The following is a 17,506-nucleotide window of genomic DNA, read 5'->3' as shown; positions in this document are numbered from 1 at the left end:
GTGACCTTGCATTGATACAGACCTCACTGCTTTTATCATGTAAATTGTGTTGTTGTAACGCTAATTAGTCTATATTAACATTACAAAAGCATGAAGGTTTGTATCAAAACAGGGTCACCGGCAGCCTCGCTTCCATTGTTAGGCCTGGTAACTTTGCCACAACTGTAAAATGGTCTATTAATATTCTAGGGGAAAAAAAGGGTTCACGTTTGTTTGACCATTTTGTCGTTGAAACCTGAAATTTGGTGATTTCACGTTGTTATGCAGAGACCAGCAAAAGTATCTGCAGAAATGCGTGCCGCACGTGTAGCACGATTATTTTCTTCTTTTAACCAATGATATTCTTGTTTTGTGCCAATGCCGTACCCATAGCAGTCGTCTTTTTAAAAACACCCTATTTCCTTTTAAGCACCACCCATATGAAACCCAAGTATATCGAGATGTGTGAAACGTGTGCGCAATAACGCCCTTAACTAAATACGGTTCCTTATAGATAGGACATATGAAGAACTAAGGTTCTAAAGAAAGAATGGCGCTGAAGATTTGTAAGCAGACGTTACGTCAGAACGAATTGGAGAATTGTGGGGGCTTAACGGAGTTCCGCGCGCAGCACGGTAACCCCCTGGCCAAGCTATCGAGCAAAGTTGGATTCCACATGCAACATTGTTGGATGCAAATGTTGAGATAGTGGCGCAACACTATCCAACACTGCTTGAGGAAACTGATTCAAGTTCAAGTTGGCGCTAAAACTGAAACGAGAACCGTTCGTAGCGTTTACCCTACTGGTGTTGTTGGGGGACAAAAATGACCGATTCAAACGAGGAAAAACCAAAGAATGATTTAGAGAACGTGTAGAAAAGGGTATGTTCTGTTGTAGATCAGTCGTAATGACAGTCACCTGAAACTTTTTCGCGAATAAACAGCGACAACGTTTTGCGGTTACCACTTATCTGCTTATCGTTTTTTTGTAGTGTAGTAAGCTGTAATTAACAGAGTCAAGGGAAGCCCGAGAAGACTTATAAACCGCTACATTTCACAGTACAATGAATAACAATAGCGTCCATTCGCGGACCTTTGGTTTCCAGATTACTTTTACTTCATTTAAATGTGCTTCGTTCTTCAAAAGCCCAATAAACATACATCTAAGTTTATCCTGTTTAAGCCATTAGGTAATGTAGCAATACCATGTTTAAGACAGAAATTGATGAAATAGATACCCCGTTCAAGCCAAAACACCCTGAAAACCATACCATATCGAGCTGCACGTCCCCGTTAAGGTCTCATAAGGGGGTACACCCCACCCTCCGCGGGGAATAAGTTCCTGATCAGTGGCCAATCAGCCTGCAAGCCAGATCGAAGCTTTTGCTCTCTGCCTTTCAGCGGCGGGTACAAAGTCCTCAAAAAGAGCTGTCAGGAGGGGATTCGAACCCACGCCTCCAAGTGGAGACCAGAACGCTCCACGATCCCATTCTAATAATGTAAAGGTATGTAACCTTGAGTCTGGCGCCTTGGACCGCTCGGCCATCCTGACGGTTCGGACATTCCAGCTAAGTGATTGAGTCGAATGATTACTTTCAATTCATGTTGAAAAGATATTGCAGGCGAGCATTGCATCATGAAGAAATGTGTACAAGGATCGTTTCTTGCAAAACGTAACTTAGAATCCGACCATCTCCTGAAGAGATTTCCGACTAACAAGAGATTTTTTAATATCTGTATTAAAACGATCTTTAGTTACCTTGGTCCCATCGCATTGTCAGGATCTTCCGCACTCAAATTCGACAGAGGTCAAAAACAGGGTTTGTCCATTAAAAGGAGAACTCCCTTATAATATCCTACAATAATGCCATTGGATTGAAGAAAGCGATAATTTTTTAAGGGATTTTGCACAAAAGTGTATAAATTAGAACAATTTATATGGAATGGGTTCCTAATCAGTGACCAACCTGCACGCCAGATCGATCAGCAACAACTGTTTACTTTTTTATGAGCAAGTGCAATCATAGGTGACAAAGAACTGTTCTTCTCTGATCTATACCCGTCGGGATGATCACGGAAGTTATTAGAAGGATTCGAATGCACAAAATGTGGTTTAATGAACATCTGCCAGGAGTGGGATTCGAACCCACGCCTCCAACAGGAGACCAGAAGACCCAAACAGTTTAGGGCACGGAATCCCTTTGATACTGGCTTAAGTCTGGCGCCTTTGACCACTCGGCCATCCTGGCAAGGTGATCTCCTGATTATCACACGTTTCCATCGAGCCGGTGATACATAACTGTTCAGTCGTATTCCATTGAGGAGAGACTAGATTTTTGCAGTTCGTTGACAAATAGTGTAAGAAAGACTAAGAGGTGTTTTGGTCGTAAAAGAGAAATACATTAATCTCACTTTCCAGAATGTACCAGATCGTCGATTTAAAAAAGCGTCCTCGAGAACTTTTACACGCTTTCCTGAGTTTGCCTTTGCTTTCTGCCATCTAGCGGCTGGTACAAAGTCCTCAAACGTTTATTACTATATTACTATGAATAGGCTACAAAACGAGCTGTCAGGAGTGGGATTCGAACCCACGCCTCCAAGTGGAGACCAGAAGGCTCCACGATCCCATTTTAATAATGGAAAGGTATGTAACCTTGAGTCTGGCGCCTTGGACCGCTCGGCCATCCTGACGGTTTGGACATTCAAACTAAGTGATTGAGTCGACTGATTACTTTCAATTCATGTTGAAAAGATGTTGCAGGCGAGCATTGCATCATGAAGAAATGTGTACAAGGATCGTTCCTTGGAAAACGTAACTTAGAATCCAACCATCTGGTGAAGAGATTTCCGACTAACAAGAGATTTTTTAGTATCTGTATTAAAACGATCTTTAATTACCTTGGTCTAATCATATTCTGAGGATCTTCCGCACTCAAAATCGACAGAGGTAAAAAACAGGGTTTGTCTATTATAAGAAGAACTCCTTTACAAGATCGTACAATAACGCCATCGGATTGAAGGAAGCGATAATTTTGTAAGTGATTTTGCCTAAAACTGTATAAATTAGAACAATTTATATGGAATGGGTTCCTGATCAGTGGCCAATCAACCTGCAAGCCAGATCGACCAGCAACAACTGTTTACTTTTTGATGAGGAAGTGCAATCATAGGTGAAAAAGAACTGTTCTTCTCTGATCTATACCCATCGGCATGATCACGGAAGTTATTAGAAGGATTCGAATGCACAAAATGTGGTTTAATGAACATCTGCCAGGAGTGGGATTCGAACCCACGCCTCCAACAGGAGACCAGAAGACCCACACAGTTCAAGGCACGGAATCCCTTTGATACTGACTTAAGTCTGGCGCCTTTGACCACTCGGCCATCCTGGCAAGGCGATTTCCTGATTATGACACGTTTCCATCGAGCCAGGGATACATAACTGTTCAGTCGTATTCCATTGAGGAGAGACTAGATTTGGCAGTTCGTTGACAAATAGTGTAAGAAAGACTAAGAGGTGTTTTGGTCGTAAAAGAGAAATACATTAATCCCACTTTCCAGAATGTACTAGATGGTCGTTTTGAAAAAGCATCCTCGAGAAATTTTACACGCTTTCCTGAGTTTGCCTTCCCTCTCTGCCTTCCAGCGGCTGGTACAAAGTCCTCAATCGTTTATTACTATGAACAGGCTACAAAACGAGCTGTCAGGAGTGGGATTCGAACCCACGCCTCCAAGTGGAGACCAGAAGGCTCCACGATCCCATTTTAATAATGGAAAGGTATGTAACCTTGAGTCTGGCGCCTTGGACCGCTCGGCCATCCTGACGGTTCGGACATTCAAACTAAGTGATTGAGTCGACTGATTACTTTCAATTCATGTTGAAAAGATGTTGCAGGCAAGAATTGCATCATGAAGAAATGTGTACAAGGATCGTTTCTTGCAAAACGTAACTTAGAATCCGACCATCTGCTGAAGAAATTTCCGACTAACAAGAGATTTTTTAATATCTGTATTAAAACGATCTTTAATTACCTTGGTCCCATCGTATTGTTAGGATCTTCCGCACTCAAAATCGACAGAGGTAAAAAACAGGGTTTGTCTATTATAAGGAGAACTCCCTTACAAGATCCTACAATAATGCCATTGGATAGAAGGAAGCGATAATTTTGTAAGTGATTTTGCAAGAAACTGTATAAATTAGAACAATTTATATGGAATGGGTTCCTAATCAGTGGCCAATCAACCTGCAAGCCAAATCGTTCAGCAACAACTGTTTACTTTTTGATGAGGAAGTGCAATCATAGGTGACAAAGAACTGTTCTTCTCTGATCTATACCCGTCGGGATGATCACGGAAGTTATTAGAAGGATTCGAATGCACAAAATGTGGTTTAATGAACATCTGCCAGGAGTGGGATTCGAACCCACGCCTCCAACAGGAGACCTGAAGACCCACACAGTTCAAGGCAAGGAATCCCTTTGATGCTGGCTTAAGTCTGGCGCCTTTGACCACTCGGCCATCCTGGGAAGGCGATCTCCTGATTATCACACGTTTCCATCGAGCTAGTGATACATAATTGTTCAGTCGTATTCCATTGAGGGGAGCCTAGATTTGGCACTTCGTTGACAAATAGTGTAAGAAAGACTAAGAGGTGTTTTGGTCGTAAAAGAGAAATACATTAATCCCACTTTCCAGAATGTACTAGATGGTCGTTTTGAAAAAGCATCCTCGAGAAATTTTACACGCTTTCCTGAGTTTGCCTTCCCTCTCTGCCTTCCAGCGGCTGGTACAAAGTCCTCAATCGTTTATTACTATGAATAGGCTGCAAAACGAGCTGTCAGGAGTGGGATTCGAACCCACGCCTCCAAGTGGAGACCAGAAGGCTCCACGATCCCATTTTAATAATGGAAAGGTATGTAACCTTGAGTCTGGCGCCTTGGACCGCTCGGCCATCCTGACGGTTCGGACATTCAAACTAAGTGATTGAGTCGACTGATTACTTTCAATTCATGTTGAAAAGATGTTGCAGGCGAGCATTGCATCATGAAGAAATGTGTACAAGGATCGTTCCTTGGAAAACGTAACTTAGAATCCAACCATCTGCTGAAGAGATTTCCGACTAACAAGAGATTTTTTAGTATCTGTATTAAAACGATCTTTAATTACCTTGGTCTAATCATATTCTGAGGATCTTCCGCACTCAAAATCGACAGAGGTAAAAAACAGGGTTTGTCTATTATAAGAAGAACTCCTTTACAAGATCGTACAATAACGCCATCGGATTGAAGGAAGCGATAATTTTGTAAGTGATTTTGCCTAAAACTGTATAAATTAGAACAATTTATATGGAATGGGTTCCTGATCAGTGGCCAATCAACCTGCAAGCCAGATCGACCAGCAACAACTGTTTACTTTTTGATGAGGAAGTGCAATCATAGGTGAAAAAGAACTGTTCTTCTCTGATCTATACCCATCGGCATGATCACGGAAGTTATTAGAAGGATTCGAATGCACAAAATGTGGTTTAATGAACATCTGCCAGGAGTGGGATTCGAACCCACGCCTCCAACAGGAGACCAGAAGACCCACACAGTTCAAGGCACGGAATCCCTTTGATACTGACTTAAGTCTGGCGCCTTTGACCACTCGGCCATCCTGGCAAGGCGATTTCCTGATTATGACACGTTTCCATCGAGCCAGGGATACATAACTGTTCAGTCGTATTCCATTGAGGAGAGACTAGATTTGGCAGTTCGTTGACAAATAGTGTAAGAAAGACTAAGAGGTGTTTTGGTCGTAAAAGAGAAATACATTAATCCCACTTTCCAGAATGTACTAGATGGTCGTTTTGAAAAAGCATCCTCGAGAAATTTTACACGCTTTCCTGAGTTTGCCTTCCCTCTCTGCCTTCCAGCGGCTGGTACAAAGTCCTCAATCGTTTATTACTATGAACCGGCTACAAAACGAGCTGTCAGGAGTGGGATTCGAACCCACGCCTCCAAGTGGAGACCAGAAGGCTCCACGATCCCATTTTAATAATGGAAAGGTATGTAACCTTGAGTCTGGCGCCTTGGACCGCTCGGCCATCCTGACGGTTCGGACATTCAAACTAAGTGATTGAGTCGACTGATTACTTTCAATTCATGTTGAAAAGATCTTGAAGGCGAGAATAGCATCATAAAAGAATGTATAAAAGGATCGTTTCTTGCAAAACGTAACTTAGAATCCGACCATCTGCTGAAGAGATTTCCGACTAACAAGAGATTTTTTAATATTTGTATTAAAACGATCTTTAATTACCTTGGTCCCATCGTATTGTTAGGATCTTCCGCACTCAAAATCGACAGAGGTAAAAAACAGGGTTTGTCTATTATAAGGAGAACTCTCTTACAAGATCCTACAATAATGCCATTGGATAGAAGGAAGCGATAATTTTGTAAGTGATTTTGCAAGAAACTGTATAAATTAGAACAATTTATATGGAATGGGTTCCTAATCAGTGGCCAATCAACCTGCAAGCCAAATCGTTCAGCAACAACTGTTTACTTTTTGATGAGGAAGTGCAATCATAGGTGACAAAGAACTGTTCTTCTCTGATCTATACCCGTCGGGATGATCACGGAAGTTATTAGAAGGATTCGAATGCACAAAATGTGGTTTTAAAATGAACATCTGCCAGGAGTGGGATTCGAACCCACGCCTCCAACAGGAGACCTGAAGACCCACACAGTTCAAGGCAAGGAATCCCTTTGATGCTGGCTTAAGTCTGGCGCCTTTGACCACTCGGCCATCCTGGGAAGGCGATCTCCTGATTATCACACGTTTCCATCGAGCTAGTGATACATAATTGTTCAGTCGTATTCCATTGAGGGGAGCCTAGATTTGGCAGTTCGTTGACAAATAGTGTAAGAAAGACTAAGAGGTGTTTTGGTCGTAAAAGAGAAATACATTAATCCCACTTTCCAGAATGTACTAGATGGTCGTTTTGAAAAAGCATCCTCGAGAAATTTTACACGCTTTCCTGAGTTTGCCTTCCCTCTCTGCCTTCCAGCGGCTGGTACAAAGTCCTCAATCGTTTATTACTATGAATAGGCTACAAAACGAGCTGTCAGGAGTGGGATTCGAACCCACGCCTCCAAGTGGAGACCAGAAGGCTCCACGATCCCATTTTAATAATGGAAAGGTATGTAACCTTGAGTCTGGCGCCTTGGACCGCTCGGCCATCCTGACGGTTCGGACATTCAAACTAAGTGATTGAGTCGACTGATTACTTTCAATTCATGTTGAAAAGATATTGCAGGCGAGCATTGCATCATGAAGAAATGTGTACAAGGATCGTTTCTTGGAAAACGTAACTTAGAATCCGACCATCTGCTGAAGAGATTTCCGACTAACAAGAAATTTTTTAATATCTGTATTAAAACGATTTTTAATTACCTTGGTCCCATCGTATTGTCAGGAACTTCTGCACTCAAATTCGACAGAGGTAAAAAACAGGGTTTGTCTATTATAAGGAGAACTCCCTTACAAGATCCTACAATAATGCCATTGGATTGAAGGAAGCGATAATTTTGTAAGTGATTTTGCAAGAAACTGTATAAATTAGAACAATTTATATGGAATGGATTCCTAATCAGTGGCCAATCAACCTGCAAGCCAGATCGACCAGCAACAACTGTTTACTTTTTGATGAGGAAGTGCAATCATAGGTGACAAAGAACTGTTCTTCTCTAATCTATACCCGTCGGGATGAACACGGAAGTTATTAGAAGGATTCGAATGCACAAAATGTAGTTTAATGAACATCTGCCAGGAGTGGGATTCGAACCCACGCCTCCAACAGGAGACCAGAAGACCCAAACAGTTTAGGGCACGGAATCCCTTTGATACTGGCTTAAGTCTGGCGCCTTTGACCACTCGGCCATCCTGGCAAGGCGATCTCCTGATTATCACACGTTTCCATCGAACCGGTGATACATAACTGTTCAGTCGTATTCCATTGAGGAGAGACTAGAATTGGAAGTTCGTTTACAAATAGTGTAAGAAAGACTAAGAGGTGTTTTGGTCGTAAAAGAGAGATACATTTATCCCACTTTCCAGAATGTACTAGATGGTCGTTTTGAAAAAGCATCCTCGAGAAATTTTAAACGCTTTCCTGAGTTTGCCTTCCCTCTCTGCCTTCCAGCGGCTGGTACAAAGTCCTCAATCGTTTATTACTATGAACAGGCTACAAAACGAGCTGTCAGGAGTGGGATTCGAACCCTCGCCTCCAAGTAGAGACCAGAAGACTCCACGATCCCATTTTAATAATGGAAAGGTATGTAACCTTGAGTCTGGCGCCTTGGACCGCTCGGCCATCCTGACGGTTCGGACATTCAAACTAAGTGATTGAGTCGACTGATTACTTTCAAGTCATGTTGAAAAGATATTGCAGGCGAGCATTGCATCATGAAGAAATGTGTACAAGGATCGTTTCTTGGAAAACGTAACTTAGAATCCGACCATCTGGTGAAGAGATTTCCGACTAACAAGTGATTTTTTAATATGTGTATTAAAACGATCTTCAATTACGTCTGTCTCATCGTATTCTCAGGATCTTCCGCACTCAAAATCGACAGAGGTAAAAAACAGGGTTTGTCTATTATAAGGAGAACTCCTTTACAAGATCCTACAATAATGTCATTGGATTGAAGGAAGCGATAATTTTGTAAGTGATTTTGCACAAAACTGTATAAATTAGAACAATTTATATGGAATGGGTTCCTGAGCAGTGGCCAATCAACCTGCAAGCCAGATCGACCAGCAACAACTGTTTACTTTTTGATGAGGAAGTGCAATCATAGGTGACAAAGAACTGTTCTTCTCTGATCTATACCCGTCGGGATGATCACGGAAGTTATTAGAAGGATTCGAATGCACAAAATGTGGTTTAATGAACATCTGCCAGGAGTGGGATTCGAACCCACGCCTCCAACAGGAGACCAGAAGACCCAAACAGTTTAGGGCACGGAATCCCTTTGATACTGGCTTAAGTCTGGCGCCTTTGACCACTCCGCCATCCTGGCAAGGCGATCTCCTGATTTTCACACGTTTCCATCGAACCGGTGATACATAACTGTTCGGTCGTATTCCATTGAGGAGAGACTAGATTTGGCAGTTCGTTGACAAATAGTGTAAGAAAGACTAAGAGGTGTTTTGGTCGTAAAAGAGAGATACATTTATCCCACTTTCCAGAATGTACTAGATGGTCGTTTTGAAAAAGCATTCTCGAGAAATTTTACACGCTTTCCTGAGTTTGCCTTTGCTCTCTGCCTTCCAGCGGCTGGTACAAAGTCCTCAAACGTTTTTTACTATGAATAGGCTACAAAACGTGCTGTCAGAAGTGGGATTCGAACCCACGCCTCCAAGTGGAGACCAGAAGGCTCCACGATCCCATTTTAATGATGGAAAGGTATGTAACCTTGAGTCTGGCGCCTTGGACCGCTCGGCCATCCTGACGGTTTGGACATTCAAACTAAGTGATTGAGTCGACTGATTACTTTCAATTCATGTTGAAAAGATATTGCAGGCGAGCATTGCATCATGAAGAAATGTGTACAAGGATCGTTTCTTGCAAAACGTAACTTAGAATCCGACCATCTGCTGAAGAGATTTCCGACTAACAAGAGATTTTTTAATATTTGTATTAAAACGATCTTTAATTACCTTGGTCCCATCGTATTGTTAGGATCTTCCGCACTCAAAATCGACAGAGGTAAAAAACAGGGTTTGTCTATTATAAGGAGAACTCTCTTACAAGATCCTACAATAATGCCATTGGATAGAAGGAAGCGATAATTTTGTAAGTGATTTTGCAAGAAACTGTATAAATTAGAACAATTTATATGGAATGGGTTCCTAATCAGTGGCCAATCAACCTGCAAGCCAAATCGTTCAGCAACAACTGTTTACTTTTTGATGAGGAAGTGCAATCATAGGTGAAAAAGAACTGTTCTTCTCTGATCTATACCCGTCGGGATGATCACGGAAGTTATTAGAAGGATTCGAATGCACAAAATGTGGTTTAATGAACATCTGCCAGGAGTGGGATTCGAACCCACGCCTCCAACAGGAGACCAGAAGACCCAAACAGTTCAAGGCAAGGAATCCCTTTGATGCTGGCTTAAGTCTGGCGCCTTTGACCACTCGGCCATCCTGGGAAGGCGATCTCCTGATTATCACACGTTTCCATCGAGCTAGTGATACATAATTGTTCAGTCGTATTCCATTGAGGGGAGCCTAGATTTGGCAGTTCGTTGACAAATAGTGTAAGAAAGACTAAGAGGTGTTTTGGTCGTAAAAGAGAGATACATTTATCCCACTTTCCAGAATGTACTAGATGGTCGTTTTGAAAAAGCATCCTTGAGAAATTTTACACGCTTTCCTGAGTTTGCCTTCCCTCTCTGCCTTCCAGCGGCTGGTACAAAGTCCTCAATCGTTTATTACTATGAACAGGCTACAAAACGAGCTGTCAGGAGTGGGATTCGAACCCACGCCTCCAAGTGGAGACCAGAAGGCTCCACGATCCCATTTTAATAATGGAAAGGTATGTAACCTTGAGTCTGGCGCCTTGGACCGCTCGGCCATCCTGACGGTTCGGACATTCAAACTAAGTGATTGAGTCGACTGATTACTTTCAATTCATGTTGAAAAGATATTGCAGGCGAGCATTGCATCATGAAGAAATGTGTACAAGGATCGTTTCTTGCAAAACGTAACTTAGAATCCGACCATCTGCTGAAGAGATTTCCGACTAACAAGAGATTTTTTAATATCTGTATTAAAACGATTTTTAATTACCTTGGTCCCATCGTATTGTCAGGAACTTCTGCACTCAAATTCGACAGAGGTAAAAAACAGGGTTTGTCTATTATAAGGAGAACTCCCTTACAAGATCCTACAATAATGCCATTGGATTGAAGGAAGCGATAATTTTGTAAGTGATTTTGCAAGAAACTGTATAAATTAGAACAATTTATATGGAATGGATTCCTAATCAGTGGCCAATCAACCTGCAAGCCAGATCGACCAGCAACAACTGTTTACTTTTTGATGAGGAAGTGCAATCATAGGTGACAAAGAACTGTTCTTCTCTGATCTATACCCGTCGGGATGAACACGGAAGTTATTAGAAGGATTCGAATGCACAAAATGTGGTTTAATGAACATCTGCCAGGAGTGGGATTCGAACCCACGCCTCCAACAGGAGACCAGAAGACCCAAACAGTTTAGGGCACGGAATCCCTTTGATACTGGCTTAAGTCTGGCGCCTTTGACCACTCGGCCATCCTGGCAAGGCGATCTCCTGATTATCACACGTTTCCATCGAACCGGTGATACATAACTGTTCGGTCGTATTCCATTGAGGAGAGACTAGATTTGGCAGTTCGTTGACAAATAGTGTAAGAAAGACTAAGAGGTGTTTTGGTCGTAAAAGAGAGATACATTTATCCCACTTTCCAGAATGTACTAGATGGTCGTTTTGAAAAAGCATCCTCGAGAAATTTTACACGCTTTCCTGAGTTTGCCTTCCCTCTCTGCCTTCCAGCGGCTGGTACAAAGTCCTCAATCGTTTATTACTATGAACAGGCTACAAAACGAGCTGTCAGGAGTGGGATTCGAACCCACGCCTCCAAGTGGAGACCAGAAGGCTCCACGATCCCATTTTAATAATGGAAAGGTATGTAACCTTGAGTCTGGCGCCTTGGACCGCTCGGCCATCCTGACGGTTCGGACATTCAAACTAAGTGATTGAGTCGACTGATTACTTTCAATTCATGTTGAAAAGATATTGCAGGCGAGCATTGCATCATGAAGAAATGTGTACAAGGATCGTTTCTTGGAAAACGTAACTTAGAATCCGACCATCTGGTGAAGAGATTTCCGACTAACAAGTGATTTTTTAATATGTGTATTAAAACGATCTTCAATTACGTCTGTCTCATCGTATTCTCAGGATCTTCCGCACTCAAAATCGACAGAGGTAAAAAACAGGGTTTGTCTATTATAAGGAGAACTCCTTTACAAGATCCTACAATAATGTCATTGGATTGAAGGAAGCGATAATTTTGTAAGTGATTTTGCACAAAACTGTATAAATTAGAACAATTTATATGGAATGGGTTCCTGATCAGTGGCCAATCAACCTGCAAGCCAGATCGACCAGCAACAACTGTTTACTTTTTGATGAGGAAGTGCAATCATAGGTGACAAAGAACTGTTCTTCTCTGATCTATACCCGTCGGGATGATCACGGAAGTTATTAGAAGGATTCGAATGCACAAAATGTGGTTTAATGAACATCTGCCAGGAGTGGGATTCGAACCCACGCCTCCAACAGGAGACCAGAAGACCCAAACAGTTTAGGGCACGGAATCCCTTTGATACTGGCTTAAGTCTGGCGCCTTTGACCACTCCGCCATCCTGGCAAGGCGATCTCCTGATTTTCACACGTTTCCATCGAACCGGTGATACATAACTGTTCGGTCGTATTCCATTAAAGAGAGACTAGATTTGGCAGTTCGTTGACAAATAGTGTAAGAAAGACTAAGAGGTGTTTTGGTCGTAAAAGAGAGATACATTAATCCCACTTTCCAGAATGTACTAGATTGTCGTTTTGAAAAAGCACCCTCGAGAAGTTTTACACGCGTTCCTGAGTTTGCCTTTGCTCTCTGCCTTCCAGCGGCTGGTACAAAGTCCTCAAACGTTTTTTACTATGAATAGGCTACAAAACGTGCTGTCAGAAGTGGGATTCGAACCCACGCCTCCAAGTGGAGACCAGAAGGCTCCACGATTCCATTTTAATAATGGAAAGGTATGTAACCTTGAGTCTGGCGCCTTGGACCGCTCGGCCATCCTGACGGTTCGGACATTCAAACTAAGTGATTGAGTCGACTGATTACTTTCAATTCATGTTGAAAAGATATTGCAGGCGAGCATTGCATCATGAAGAAATGTGTACAAGGATCGTTTCTTGGAAAACGTAACTTAGAATCCGACCATCTGCTGAAGAGATTTCCGACTAACAAGAGATTTTTTAATATCTGTATTAAAACGATCTTTAATTACCTTGGTGCCATGGTATTGTTAGGATCTTCCGTACTCAAAATCGACAGAGGTAAAAAACAGGGTTTGTCTATTATAAGGAGAACTCCCTTACAAGATCCTACAATAATGCCATTGGATTGAAGGAAGCGATAATTTTGTAAGTGATTTTGCAAGAAACTGTATAAATTAGAACAATTTATATGGAATGGATTCCTAATCAGTGGCCAATCAACCTGCAAGCCAGATCGACCAGCAACAACTGTTTACTTTTTGATGAGGAAGTGCAATCATAGGTGACAAAGAACTGTTCTTCTCTGATCTATACCCGTCGGGATGATCACGGAAGTTATTAGAAGGATTCGAATGCACAAAATGTGGTTTAATGAACATCTGCCAGGAGTGGGATTCGAACCCACGCCTCCAACAGGAGACCAGAAGACCCACACAGTTCAAGGCACGGAATCCCTTTGATACTGGCTTAAGTCTGGCGCCTTTGACCACTCGGCCATCCTGGGAAGGCGATCTCCTGATTATCACACGTTTCCATCGAGCTAGTGATACATAATTGTTCAGTCGTATTCCATTGAGGGGAGCCTAGATTTCGCAGTTCGTTGACAAATAGTGTAAGAAAGACTAAGAGGTGTTTTGGTCGTAAAAGAGAAATACATTAATCCCACTTTCCAGAATGTACTAGATGGTCGTTTTGAAAAAGTATCCTCGAGAAATTTTACACGCTTTCCTGAGTTTGCCTTCCCTCTCTGCCTTCCAGCGGCTGGTACAAAGTCCTCAATCGTTTATTACTATGAATAGGCTACAAAACGAGCTGTCAGGAGTGGGATTCGAACCCACGCCTCCAAGTGGAGACCAGAAGGCTCCACGATCCCATTTTAATAATGGAAAGGTATGTAACCTTGAGTCTGGCGCCTTGGACCGCTCGGCCATCCTGACGGTTCGGACATTCAAACTAAGTGATTGAGTCGACTGATTACTTTCAATTCATGTTGAAAAGATATTGCAGGCGAGCATTGCATCATGAAGAAATGTGTACAAGGATCGTTTCTTGGAAAACGTAACTTAGAATCCGACCATCTGCTGAAGAGATTTCCGACTAACAAGAGAATTTTTTAATATCTGTATTAAAACGATTTTTAATTACCTTGGTCCCATCGTATTGTCAGGAACTTCTGCACTCAAATTCGACAGAGGTAAAAAACAGGGTTTGTCTATTATAAGGAGAACTCCCTTACAAGATCCTACAATAATGCCATTGGATTGAAGGAAGCGATAATTTTGTAAGTGATTTTGCAAGAAACTGTATAAATTAGAACAATTTATATGGAATGGATTCCTAATCAGTGGCCAATCAACCTGCAAGCCAGATCGACCAGCAACAACTGTTTACTTTTTGATGAGGAAGTGCAATCATAGGTGACAAAGAACTGTTCTTCTCTGATCTATACCCGTCGGGATGATCACGGAAGTTATTAGAAGGATTCGAATGCACAAAATGTGGTTTAATGAACATCTGCCAGGAGTGGGATTCGAACCCACGCCTCCAACAGGAGACCAGAAGACCCAAACAGTTTAGGGCACGGAATCCCTTTGATACTGGCTTAAGTCTGGCGCCTTTGACCACTCGGCCATCCTGGCAAGGCGATCTCCTGATTATCACACGTTTCCATCGAACCGGTGATAAATAACTGTTCGGTCGTATTCCATTGAGGAGAGACTAGATTTGGCAGTTCGTTGACAAATAGTGTAAGAAAGACTAAGAGGTGTTTTGGTCGTAAAAGAGAGATACATTAATCCCACTTTCCAGAATGTACTAGATGGTCGTTTTGAAAAAGTACCCTCGAGAAGTATTACACGCTTTCATGAGTTTGCCTTCCATCACTGCCTTCCAGCGGCTGGTACAAAGTCCTCAAACGTTTTTTACTATGAATAGGCTGCAAAACGAGCTGTCAGGAGTGGGATTCGAACCCACGCCTCCAAGTGGAGACCAGAAGGCTCCACGATTCCATTTTAATAATGGAAAGGTATGTAACCTTGAGTCTGGCGCCTTGGACCGCTCGGCCATCCTGACGGTTCGGACATTCAAACTAAGTGATTGAGTCGACTGATTACTTTCAATTCATGTTGAAAAGATATTGCAGGCGAGCATTGCATCATGAAGAAATGTGTACAAGGATCGTTTCTTGGAAAACGTAACTTAGAATCCGACCATCTGCTGAAGAGATTTCCGACTAACAAGAGATTTTTTAATATCTGTATTAAAACGATCTTTAATTACCTTGGTCCCATCGTATTGTTAGGATCTTCCGCACTCAAAATCGACAGAGGTCAAAAACAGGGTTTGTCTATTATAAGGAGAACTCCCTTACAAGATCCTACAATAATGCCATTGGATTGAAGGAAGCGATAATTTTGTAAGTGATTTTGCAAGAAACTGTATAAATTAGAACAATTTATATGGAATGGATTCCTAATCAGTGGCCAATCAACCTGCAAGCCAGATCGACCAGCAACAACTGTTTACTTTTTGATGAGGAAGTGCAATCATAGGTGACAAAGAACTGTTCTTCTCTGATCTATACCCATCGCCATGATCAGGGAAGTTATTAGAAGGATTCGAATGCACAAAATGTGTTTTAATGAACATCTGCCAGGAGTGGGAGTCGAACCGGTGATACATAACTGTTCAGTCGTATCCATTGAGAAGAGACTAGATTTGGCACTTCGTTGACAAATAGTGTAGGAAGGACTAAGAGGTGTTTTGGTCGTAAAAGAGAGATACATTTATCCCACTTTCCAGAATGTACTAGATGGTCGTTTTGAAAAAGCATTCTCGAGAAATTTTACACGCTTTCCTGAGTTTGCCTTTGCTCTCTGCCTTCCAGCGGCTGGTACAAAGTCCTCAATCGTTTATTAGTATGAATAGGCTACAAAACGAGCTGTCAGGAGTGGGATTCGAACCCACGCCTCCAACTGGAGACCAGAAGGCTCCACGATCCCATTTTAATAATGGAAAGGTATGTAACCTTGAGTCTGGCGCCGTGGAAGGCTCGGCAACCCTGACGGTTCGGAAATTGAAACTAAGTGATTGAGTCGACTGATTACTTTCAATTTATGTTGAAGAGATATTGGAGGCGAGCATTGTATCATGAAGAAATGTGTACAAGGATCGTTTCTTGGAAAAAGTAACTTAGAATCCGACCATCTACTGAAGAGATTTCCGACTAACAAGACATTTTTTAATATCTGTATTAAAACGATCTTTAATTACCTTGGTCCCATCGTATTGTCAGGATCTTCTGCACTCAAATTCGACAGATGTCAAAAACAGGGTTTGTCCATGTTAAGGAGAACTCCCTTACAAAATCCTACAATAATGCCATTGGATTAAAGAAAGCGATAATTTTTTAAGTGATTTTGCACAAAACTGTATAAATTAGAACAATTTATATGGAATGGGTTCCTGATCAGTGGCAAATGAACCTGCAAGCCAGATCGACCAGCAACAACTGTTTACTTTTTGATGAGAAAGTGCAATCATAGGTGACAAAGAACTGTTCTTCTCTGATCTATACCCGTCGGGATGAACACGGAAGTTATTAGAAGGATTCGAATGCACAAAATGTAGTTTAATGAACATCTGCCAGGAGTGGGATTCGAACCCACGCCTCCAACAGGAGACCAGAAGACCCAAACAGTTTAGGGCACGGAATCCCTTTAATACTGGCTTAAGTCTGGCGCCTTTGACCACTCGGCTATCCTGGCAAGGCGATCTCCTGATTATTACACGTTTCCATCGAGCTAGTGATACATAACTGTTTAGTCGTATTTGATTGAGGGGAGACTAGATTTGGCAGTTCGTTGACAAATAGTGTAAGAAAGACTAAGAGGTGTTTTGGTCGTAAAAGAGAAATACATTAATCCCACTTTCCAGAATGTACTAGATGGTCGTTTTGAAAAAGCATCCTTGAGAAATTTTACACGCGTTCCTGAGTTTGCCTTTGTTCTCTGCCTTCCAGCGGCTGGTACAAAGTCCTCAATCGTTTATTAGTATGAATAGGCTACAACACGAGCTGGCAGGAGTGGGATTCGAACCCACGCCTCCAAGTGGAGACCAGAAGGCTCCACGATCCCAATTTAATAATGGAAAGGTATGTAACCTTGAGTCTGGCGCCTTGGACCGCTCGGCCATCCTGACGGTTCGGACATTCAAACTAAGTGATTGAGTCGACTGATTACTTTCAATTCATGTTGAAAAGATATTGCAGGCGAGCATTGTATTATGAAGAAATGTGTACAAGGATCGTTTCTTGGAAAACGTAACTTAGAATCCGACCATCTGCTGAAGAGATTTCCGACTAACAAGAGATTTTTTAATATCTGTATTAAAACGATCTTTAATTACCTTGGTCCCATCGTATTGTCAGGA

At 42.0% G+C, this 17,506-nt stretch overlaps 27 non-coding genes across 27 annotated transcripts; all 27 read right to left on the bottom strand.

Moving 5' to 3' along the window:
* Nucleotides 1-1,408: 1,408 nt before the first annotated feature.
* On the bottom strand, nt 1,409-1,531 carry Trnal-caa (transfer RNA leucine (anticodon CAA)). The gene is made up of 2 exons: nt 1,494-1,531; nt 1,409-1,453 (listed from the first exon to the last, which is right to left on the bottom strand). It is a non-coding gene; the product is annotated as a tRNA-Leu (tRNA).
* Nucleotides 1,532-2,104: 573 nt separating this feature from the next.
* On the bottom strand, nt 2,105-2,228 carry Trnal-uaa (transfer RNA leucine (anticodon UAA)). Its single transcript has 2 exons — nt 2,191-2,228; nt 2,105-2,150 (listed from the first exon to the last, which is right to left on the bottom strand). It is a non-coding gene; the product is annotated as a tRNA-Leu (tRNA).
* A 318-nt stretch (nt 2,229-2,546) lies between these two features.
* On the bottom strand, nt 2,547-2,670 carry Trnal-caa (transfer RNA leucine (anticodon CAA)). The gene is made up of 2 exons: nt 2,633-2,670; nt 2,547-2,592 (listed from the first exon to the last, which is right to left on the bottom strand). It is a non-coding gene; the product is annotated as a tRNA-Leu (tRNA).
* A 577-nt stretch (nt 2,671-3,247) lies between these two features.
* Nucleotides 3,248-3,371, bottom strand: Trnal-uaa (transfer RNA leucine (anticodon UAA)). The gene is made up of 2 exons: nt 3,334-3,371; nt 3,248-3,293 (listed from the first exon to the last, which is right to left on the bottom strand). It is a non-coding gene; the product is annotated as a tRNA-Leu (tRNA).
* A 309-nt stretch (nt 3,372-3,680) lies between these two features.
* On the bottom strand, nt 3,681-3,804 carry Trnal-caa (transfer RNA leucine (anticodon CAA)). The gene is made up of 2 exons: nt 3,767-3,804; nt 3,681-3,726 (listed from the first exon to the last, which is right to left on the bottom strand). It is a non-coding gene; the product is annotated as a tRNA-Leu (tRNA).
* Nucleotides 3,805-4,381: 577 nt separating this feature from the next.
* Nucleotides 4,382-4,505, bottom strand: Trnal-uaa (transfer RNA leucine (anticodon UAA)). The gene is made up of 2 exons: nt 4,468-4,505; nt 4,382-4,427 (listed from the first exon to the last, which is right to left on the bottom strand). It is a non-coding gene; the product is annotated as a tRNA-Leu (tRNA).
* Nucleotides 4,506-4,814: 309 nt separating this feature from the next.
* On the bottom strand, nt 4,815-4,938 carry Trnal-caa (transfer RNA leucine (anticodon CAA)). Its single transcript has 2 exons — nt 4,901-4,938; nt 4,815-4,860 (listed from the first exon to the last, which is right to left on the bottom strand). It is a non-coding gene; the product is annotated as a tRNA-Leu (tRNA).
* Nucleotides 4,939-5,515: 577 nt separating this feature from the next.
* On the bottom strand, nt 5,516-5,639 carry Trnal-uaa (transfer RNA leucine (anticodon UAA)). Its single transcript has 2 exons — nt 5,602-5,639; nt 5,516-5,561 (listed from the first exon to the last, which is right to left on the bottom strand). It is a non-coding gene; the product is annotated as a tRNA-Leu (tRNA).
* Nucleotides 5,640-5,948: 309 nt separating this feature from the next.
* Trnal-caa (transfer RNA leucine (anticodon CAA)) lies at nt 5,949-6,072 on the bottom strand. Its single transcript has 2 exons — nt 6,035-6,072; nt 5,949-5,994 (listed from the first exon to the last, which is right to left on the bottom strand). It is a non-coding gene; the product is annotated as a tRNA-Leu (tRNA).
* Nucleotides 6,073-6,652: 580 nt separating this feature from the next.
* Nucleotides 6,653-6,776, bottom strand: Trnal-uaa (transfer RNA leucine (anticodon UAA)). Its single transcript has 2 exons — nt 6,739-6,776; nt 6,653-6,698 (listed from the first exon to the last, which is right to left on the bottom strand). It is a non-coding gene; the product is annotated as a tRNA-Leu (tRNA).
* A 309-nt stretch (nt 6,777-7,085) lies between these two features.
* On the bottom strand, nt 7,086-7,209 carry Trnal-caa (transfer RNA leucine (anticodon CAA)). The gene is made up of 2 exons: nt 7,172-7,209; nt 7,086-7,131 (listed from the first exon to the last, which is right to left on the bottom strand). It is a non-coding gene; the product is annotated as a tRNA-Leu (tRNA).
* A 577-nt stretch (nt 7,210-7,786) lies between these two features.
* On the bottom strand, nt 7,787-7,910 carry Trnal-uaa (transfer RNA leucine (anticodon UAA)). The gene is made up of 2 exons: nt 7,873-7,910; nt 7,787-7,832 (listed from the first exon to the last, which is right to left on the bottom strand). It is a non-coding gene; the product is annotated as a tRNA-Leu (tRNA).
* A 309-nt stretch (nt 7,911-8,219) lies between these two features.
* Nucleotides 8,220-8,343, bottom strand: Trnal-caa (transfer RNA leucine (anticodon CAA)). Its single transcript has 2 exons — nt 8,306-8,343; nt 8,220-8,265 (listed from the first exon to the last, which is right to left on the bottom strand). It is a non-coding gene; the product is annotated as a tRNA-Leu (tRNA).
* A 577-nt stretch (nt 8,344-8,920) lies between these two features.
* On the bottom strand, nt 8,921-9,044 carry Trnal-uaa (transfer RNA leucine (anticodon UAA)). Its single transcript has 2 exons — nt 9,007-9,044; nt 8,921-8,966 (listed from the first exon to the last, which is right to left on the bottom strand). It is a non-coding gene; the product is annotated as a tRNA-Leu (tRNA).
* Nucleotides 9,045-9,353: 309 nt separating this feature from the next.
* On the bottom strand, nt 9,354-9,477 carry Trnal-caa (transfer RNA leucine (anticodon CAA)). The gene is made up of 2 exons: nt 9,440-9,477; nt 9,354-9,399 (listed from the first exon to the last, which is right to left on the bottom strand). It is a non-coding gene; the product is annotated as a tRNA-Leu (tRNA).
* A 577-nt stretch (nt 9,478-10,054) lies between these two features.
* On the bottom strand, nt 10,055-10,178 carry Trnal-uaa (transfer RNA leucine (anticodon UAA)). The gene is made up of 2 exons: nt 10,141-10,178; nt 10,055-10,100 (listed from the first exon to the last, which is right to left on the bottom strand). It is a non-coding gene; the product is annotated as a tRNA-Leu (tRNA).
* Nucleotides 10,179-10,487: 309 nt separating this feature from the next.
* On the bottom strand, nt 10,488-10,611 carry Trnal-caa (transfer RNA leucine (anticodon CAA)). The gene is made up of 2 exons: nt 10,574-10,611; nt 10,488-10,533 (listed from the first exon to the last, which is right to left on the bottom strand). It is a non-coding gene; the product is annotated as a tRNA-Leu (tRNA).
* A 577-nt stretch (nt 10,612-11,188) lies between these two features.
* On the bottom strand, nt 11,189-11,312 carry Trnal-uaa (transfer RNA leucine (anticodon UAA)). Its single transcript has 2 exons — nt 11,275-11,312; nt 11,189-11,234 (listed from the first exon to the last, which is right to left on the bottom strand). It is a non-coding gene; the product is annotated as a tRNA-Leu (tRNA).
* A 309-nt stretch (nt 11,313-11,621) lies between these two features.
* Nucleotides 11,622-11,745, bottom strand: Trnal-caa (transfer RNA leucine (anticodon CAA)). The gene is made up of 2 exons: nt 11,708-11,745; nt 11,622-11,667 (listed from the first exon to the last, which is right to left on the bottom strand). It is a non-coding gene; the product is annotated as a tRNA-Leu (tRNA).
* Nucleotides 11,746-12,322: 577 nt separating this feature from the next.
* Nucleotides 12,323-12,446, bottom strand: Trnal-uaa (transfer RNA leucine (anticodon UAA)). The gene is made up of 2 exons: nt 12,409-12,446; nt 12,323-12,368 (listed from the first exon to the last, which is right to left on the bottom strand). It is a non-coding gene; the product is annotated as a tRNA-Leu (tRNA).
* A 309-nt stretch (nt 12,447-12,755) lies between these two features.
* On the bottom strand, nt 12,756-12,879 carry Trnal-caa (transfer RNA leucine (anticodon CAA)). Its single transcript has 2 exons — nt 12,842-12,879; nt 12,756-12,801 (listed from the first exon to the last, which is right to left on the bottom strand). It is a non-coding gene; the product is annotated as a tRNA-Leu (tRNA).
* A 577-nt stretch (nt 12,880-13,456) lies between these two features.
* On the bottom strand, nt 13,457-13,580 carry Trnal-uaa (transfer RNA leucine (anticodon UAA)). Its single transcript has 2 exons — nt 13,543-13,580; nt 13,457-13,502 (listed from the first exon to the last, which is right to left on the bottom strand). It is a non-coding gene; the product is annotated as a tRNA-Leu (tRNA).
* Nucleotides 13,581-13,889: 309 nt separating this feature from the next.
* Nucleotides 13,890-14,013, bottom strand: Trnal-caa (transfer RNA leucine (anticodon CAA)). Its single transcript has 2 exons — nt 13,976-14,013; nt 13,890-13,935 (listed from the first exon to the last, which is right to left on the bottom strand). It is a non-coding gene; the product is annotated as a tRNA-Leu (tRNA).
* A 578-nt stretch (nt 14,014-14,591) lies between these two features.
* On the bottom strand, nt 14,592-14,715 carry Trnal-uaa (transfer RNA leucine (anticodon UAA)). Its single transcript has 2 exons — nt 14,678-14,715; nt 14,592-14,637 (listed from the first exon to the last, which is right to left on the bottom strand). It is a non-coding gene; the product is annotated as a tRNA-Leu (tRNA).
* A 309-nt stretch (nt 14,716-15,024) lies between these two features.
* On the bottom strand, nt 15,025-15,148 carry Trnal-caa (transfer RNA leucine (anticodon CAA)). The gene is made up of 2 exons: nt 15,111-15,148; nt 15,025-15,070 (listed from the first exon to the last, which is right to left on the bottom strand). It is a non-coding gene; the product is annotated as a tRNA-Leu (tRNA).
* Nucleotides 15,149-16,718: 1,570 nt separating this feature from the next.
* On the bottom strand, nt 16,719-16,842 carry Trnal-uaa (transfer RNA leucine (anticodon UAA)). The gene is made up of 2 exons: nt 16,805-16,842; nt 16,719-16,764 (listed from the first exon to the last, which is right to left on the bottom strand). It is a non-coding gene; the product is annotated as a tRNA-Leu (tRNA).
* A 309-nt stretch (nt 16,843-17,151) lies between these two features.
* Nucleotides 17,152-17,275, bottom strand: Trnal-caa (transfer RNA leucine (anticodon CAA)). The gene is made up of 2 exons: nt 17,238-17,275; nt 17,152-17,197 (listed from the first exon to the last, which is right to left on the bottom strand). It is a non-coding gene; the product is annotated as a tRNA-Leu (tRNA).
* Nucleotides 17,276-17,506: the final 231 nt, after the last annotated feature.

The sequence above is a fragment of the Montipora capricornis genome, chromosome 1 (genome assembly GCF_036669925.1).
Source record: "Montipora capricornis isolate CH-2021 chromosome 1, ASM3666992v2, whole genome shotgun sequence".
Classification (NCBI taxonomy): domain Eukaryota; kingdom Metazoa; phylum Cnidaria; class Anthozoa; order Scleractinia; family Acroporidae; genus Montipora; species Montipora capricornis.
The sequence above is the reverse complement of the archived record's forward strand: the minus strand, read 5'-3'. Positions and strand labels throughout refer to the sequence as shown.